Consider the following 6264-nt stretch of genomic DNA (forward strand, 5'->3'; position numbering starts at 1 on the left):
AAATACTTATACATGTAGTGTTATTGATCTTAAAAATACCATATGATATTACTAAGGATAAAAGATATATTTAATCTTTTTATAAATAAATAAAAACAGTTTTTTTCCCTTTATCCTTGCTGTTCTTAATATCCATATTACATTTTTAACTTTTTAGATTTTTTGCAATCTATTCGAGTATATTTTGAGTGAAGTAATTTGATGACCCTTTATTATTTTATTGAATTCAAGGAGGAGTTAAACAAAATTGAAATAATAAAGTAATCTACGACAATATTCTACTAATTATACTAGAGTGAAGATTTTTTTTTATTTAACTTACACTGTCAATTTACTACTCTTAGAATAGGGAAGGGACACAAATTAATCAAAAAATATTCTAATAATTAATTTAAGAATCATACTGAATCTAATAATATTAATCTCGGTAAAGAGACGATGAAAAATCTTGATAATGTGTATAATGGGCTAATTATTTAGCCTAATAGAAATAAATAATAAAAATCACTCCACAGATTACTTAAATTCAAAAACTCTCATTCAATAATTTCACATCAAATTTTAAATCCTCCAATTTTAAATTTTAAATTTTTAAAAAATTCAGTTAGTTGTTTCAAAAAAATAACCATCTAAAATCCTAATTTACTAAAGTATTTCACTCAAATACTCTCTTCTTTTTCAACTGTCGGCCACCCCCACCTTCATCAATAATCATCCTGCTTCACTGTCGCTGTTTGGCTTGCCACATGCCACTCACCCTTAGTAAAAATAACCATCCACTTAAGGATAAAAATAATCATCTGCATACCTAATGGATTGAACATCTAACATATTTTAATTATATATAACTAAACCCAATCCAATTAAAATAATCATCTACATAAAAATTAAAATAACCATTCGCATACCTACTAAAATGACCATCATAAATTGACCATTAAAATAGAAGAGGATGATGATGAATAAACAGAAGAAGCAACTATGATCATCCAACAATTTAATTTTTATTAAAAAAAAAGAAAAAAATATATAATTTGACATATGAGTCTTATAATTTGATGTAACCATAAAACTGAAAAAACAAAAAATGGAAAAAAAAAAAGCTTGAACAGATGAGGAGACATGAGTGAGAATCAAAAGTAAGCAATTGAGTGTTTGATTTGATATTGCCTTCAAGCACGCGTGCGTTACATCTACCATACTTACACGGTTAATTCAAACAGCGGTGGCGTCATTGAACTTTTGGCGGCTAATGTGGGAACCCGTGGTGGCGTCAGCTACAGTCTGCGGCAGCGTCGGCGGCACGGTCGGCCGGGAGGGATTGCAACAGAATAGGTGAGGCTGCGACTGCAAGAGGGGCACCAGAATTTGAGAGCATATGATGAGAATAGGAGTAACCGTCCGTATTGTGAATGAGTTTAATTTGTTATGGGCGACGGCGGCCGTTGTCGGTGGCAATGCGGCATCGGTGAGATAGGAAGAAACTGGGCGAGAAGGAAGTCACATCACATGGGAAAGAGAGAAATCATTTTTGCGGTGTACGTAACTGTTACAAATTCTTATTTATTTTGAATTTTAAATTAAAAATTATTAAAAATTAATTAACTTAATTATTATTTGATGTTAATTTTAATTTTACCCTTATTATACACATTATACATTAAATTCATTGGTCCCATACTTTTTCTTTTGGTTTATATAAAGTCTAGTTTCATTTATCATGAATTTGTAATTGTAAAGAGAGAAATGGCTAAACACGGTGTGTTTTATGTACTAATAATATTGATAATTGGAACAATCATCTATTATGTTATTCTTGAATTTGATAGCTTTATTGGTGATAATGAAAAAGCATGGTATCCAACTCTTGATGATATCTTATATCTAGATCTAGAATTGTGTCGCAAAAAATGCGACCAAACCTATAATAGATTCTCATCATCAAAATCAAAACATAGATGGCAAAGATGCATACAATTGTGCAAAAAGCTGAACCAAGATATAGAAAATATGTGGGGGACAAACGAATAGATAGAAAAAAGTGCACCTAGCTAGCTTACTACTTTACTAATGGTAAGTATTTAATATATTTGATTTTTTAATTATTTGTGTGAGTTTGTTTTTTAATTTATCATCAAATATAGTACTTTATTAATGATATGTATTTAATATATTTTATGAAATTTTTGTAATGAGAAATACTAGCGTGTAATTTGGTTAAGGTGGTAACTGATATGAATTTGTTTGGATAGTAGTCTAAGATTCTAATCTTGGTATAAAAAAAATTAGTCATTCGGATTTGGGAGAACCTCTACTTTCCTTACAGGATTTCAATTAAGTAGAATTTCTAATAATAAGATCTAAATTATATTATATTAGTTCATTTAGGAAACTTTTTAATGAGATATATGAGAAAAAAAAGAATTATGAAAAACACACTTAAAGTGTTCATGTCTTATCTTAAGTTTTCGAAAAAAAAGTAATATCATAACATAGTATTATAATTTTTATGACCTCATCTTATGAATTTAAACTTTTAGAAGAAGTAGTATCATGATAAAAATTAAATGAATTATTATTGTCATGATATCACTTTTTCCAAAAACTTAAATTGATAGTAAAAGGCTATATGAATAGTTATATCTCTAATTCTCTGATTGCTTGCTACAACAATTTTCTTTGGATATAATCATACATGCTTGTTTTGAATTAGTCTATTAAATTATGATTCTAGGTTCCAGCTAAGCAAGAGCTGAGAGGGGTGCATTATGTTTCAGGGATAATATGTTGCTAATTATATTTGTTTTGATGACAACAATTTATATAGTTTGAAGTTAATTTTCATGTATTCCTTACAGGGACTTGTATATGAGTGTGAGGGTAAGATAGTTGGGTGATGCAACAAAGTTAAATGATAGGAATTTAGTTAAAGTGGAAGTTTATGATTTATGACCATTATAATCAAATTCTTTGTGCTCATGTACTATGACAATTGTAATAAGTTCTTTATGTATTAATTATAGATTTTTTGATTCTGTTTTCTTTAGTTTTTTCTTGTCACATGCTAATTTATATTGTTGCTCTACAAGTTTTGATATAAACTATCAAAAAGAAATAAAAGGCTATTTACATTTTTTATTATTTTTTTAGTCCATCGGAGTATATATGAATGCTCGAACCGTCACTAAATATATTATGACGGATTAAACAGTCACTAAATATAGGAAAAATGGTCGCATGAATTAGTAATTTAGTGACGGTTCTAACAACCGTTACAAAATATAGCATAAAAAACACATTGACAAATGTTATAAATAATTAACAGTTTTATACTTTAAAACTCGTCACAAACAATTTAACAATACTTCTTATACGGTAGTCCAAAATCATCACTATCACTTGGTAATGTTCAAATCCGTAATGCTTTTTAACCATCACGAAAAAATTTAACGATGGTTAAAACTGTCGCAAAGTAATAAAAAAATTATTGTCCCGAAAATGTTGTTTTGTTGTAGTGTGTCGACAAGATGAGGTTATGCGAGGTTTGTCCTGAAAAAGGGGTCAAGCTTATAATCGGTTTAATGCCCAGACAAAACAGTATGTGTATCGCGAAAAGACTTAGGCACATTTTGAGAAGGTTGGTGGAGTCAAAGGGGTCAAAGATATTAGATAATAAACACATATCAAAGCGGGTACATGATTGTGATCAAAGAGATTCAAATTTCAATAGTCAAGCAAGATAATTAGCGAGAGCAGTTTATTTGATCAGAGGCCCCATTGGCACGTGCCAGGGGATCATTGGTCGAAAGAATCTATAAATAGGAGGATGCAAGACTAACAAAAGATTGGAATCTTATGTTTAGAAATACATTTAAACACACACTCATCCCCACAAATTCATGTGCATTATTCTAGGTTGTATTTTGTCTAGAGTTTCTTCCACCATTTTATTTTCTGCACCTTTTTAATTAAGTCTTTGAAATTCTTTAAAGACTAATGACATAGTTAAGTACTTTGAAATTCTGTAAAGTGTTGTTGTATTTGATTAATATTTATGCAAAGTTAAGTTTCACGTTGTACTTTACATTTATCAAACTTTTTGGCTTCTTTTGTATCCCAATTTTCGTTCTTTATTTGATGCACTTCTTTGACTGGTACTCATGAGAGATTTTTTTTTTTGGAATTTAAATCATGAACAAAAAGTTATCTTCAATGGTGAAACATAAAAATTAGTAAACAATAATTCTCAATTATCATCTTCAATTCAAACGAAAACATTTTTTCATATGAGTATGTAGTTGCCTAGAGATTTAAAGTTTAGAACATGTTTCATTACATATTTGCTTAGTTGGTTGGTTAATATGAGGGTGGGAGAGAAATATTAAATTTTATTGGAAGAACACTATTTATATTGAAATTTTTAAAATATTAAAAATATAAATAGAAATGAGTAAATATGTAACGTGTGTTCTTGAATGTGCTTCAGAATATTGTTAAAGACAAAAGATATCTAAATAATTAAAAACATGTTTTTCTTTAATCTTACTGTTATACATGATACTGAACATTGATATTACATTTTTAACTTTTTATATTTTTTCAATCTTTTCGGCTATATTTTGAGTGAAGTAATTTGATGACCCTTTATTGAATTCAAGGAGTTAAACAAAATTGAAATAATAAAGTATTCTATGACAATAACAATATTCTACTAATTACTAGAGCAAAGATTTTTTATTTTGCTTACATTGGCAATTTACTACTCTTAGAATAAGGAAGGGACACAAACTAGTCATGGAATATTTCAATAATTAATTCGAGAATCATACTGCATATAATAATGTTAATAATATTAAGAAAGATTTTAGATTTATATAAAAGCTAGTTTCATTTATCATGAATTTGTAATTGTGAAGAGAGATGAGTAAATTAGGTGTGCTTTACGTAATAATAACAATGATAATTGGAACAATTATCTATTCTTTTATTGCTGAATTTGATAGCTTTATTAGTGACAATGAAGAACCATGGTATCCATCTATTCATGATCATTCATGTCTAGAGCTAGATGTCTGTTACAAAAAATGTAACCAAATTTATGACAAATTCTCGTCATTAAAATCAAACAATAGATGGAAAAGATGCAGACAAGTGTGCAGAGAGTTACAAGACAAACTTAAGGATAGTATTTGGAAGGAGAAACAGTTAAAAAAAAAGGTACACCCCGCTTACTATATTATTAAAAATATTTAATATATTTTTTTTTTTATGTTAATTTGTGAGTTTGTTTCTTAATTTATTATCAAATATAGTATTTTATAAATGGTAAGTATTTAATATATTTTTTTATTTTTTGCTGTGAGGAATATTAGCGTGCAATTTGGTCAAGGTGGTAATTATTTTGTTTTTTTTTTGGATAGTAGTCTAAGATTTTAGTCCGGGTATAAAACTTACACCTTGGGAGACCTCTACTCCCTTTACAGGATTTCAATTAGATCAAGTGGAATTAGTAGAATTTCTAATAATAAAGTCTAAGTTAATTATTCTAATAAGATTTTCTATCAATTTTTCTCTACATATCCAAACCACCTAATACCATATTCTATCATCTTTCTATAATAATAGATGCTAGTTTAGACAATTTTAAAAATAGGTGAAAAAATACAAGACAAAGCTAGACGACATACAATTTCATAAAAAAATCTCAAGAATAAAAGCTTATTTCCAAAATCTGAAGATGTAACACAAAGCTCATAGTAAGTTTTGAAATGGGAAGTGTAGAAAACAATAGCTTAGCTTAGTTATGAGAATTGTGACTGACTTGTGATACAAGTAACTAGAGTGGTTAGTTTCTTATGAATCTATTAAGTGTAGCTTTCTTGATTCTTGAATTGGTTAGTTAGTTAGTGCTGTATCTAGAAGATGTTAGGTTTTGTAACTATAAATAGCTTAGAGCAGTAGCTAGATGCATATACTGCATAATACTCTTGTTCAATTTCTCAATTCTATTGTTCACCATTCTCTCATTCTCTAATCTTTGCACATCAAAGAGTTGTGCTTCTGTTCTGCATCATTGTTCATTCTCATCTCAAGTCACAAACTCTTACAATAAGTTTGGGTAATGGAGCACATGGAAGAGCTTGCAAGTTCAAGGCGTCGTTATTGGATACAAAGATGTTGATATAATATAATAGATCTTTTAATTTTAAAGGTTTTTATATTGTTTATAAATTCAGACGCACTTTACTACTTTAACCAACTCAT

Source organism: Arachis ipaensis, chromosome B02, assembly GCF_000816755.2.
Source record: "Arachis ipaensis cultivar K30076 chromosome B02, Araip1.1, whole genome shotgun sequence".
Taxonomy (NCBI): domain Eukaryota; kingdom Viridiplantae; phylum Streptophyta; class Magnoliopsida; order Fabales; family Fabaceae; genus Arachis; species Arachis ipaensis.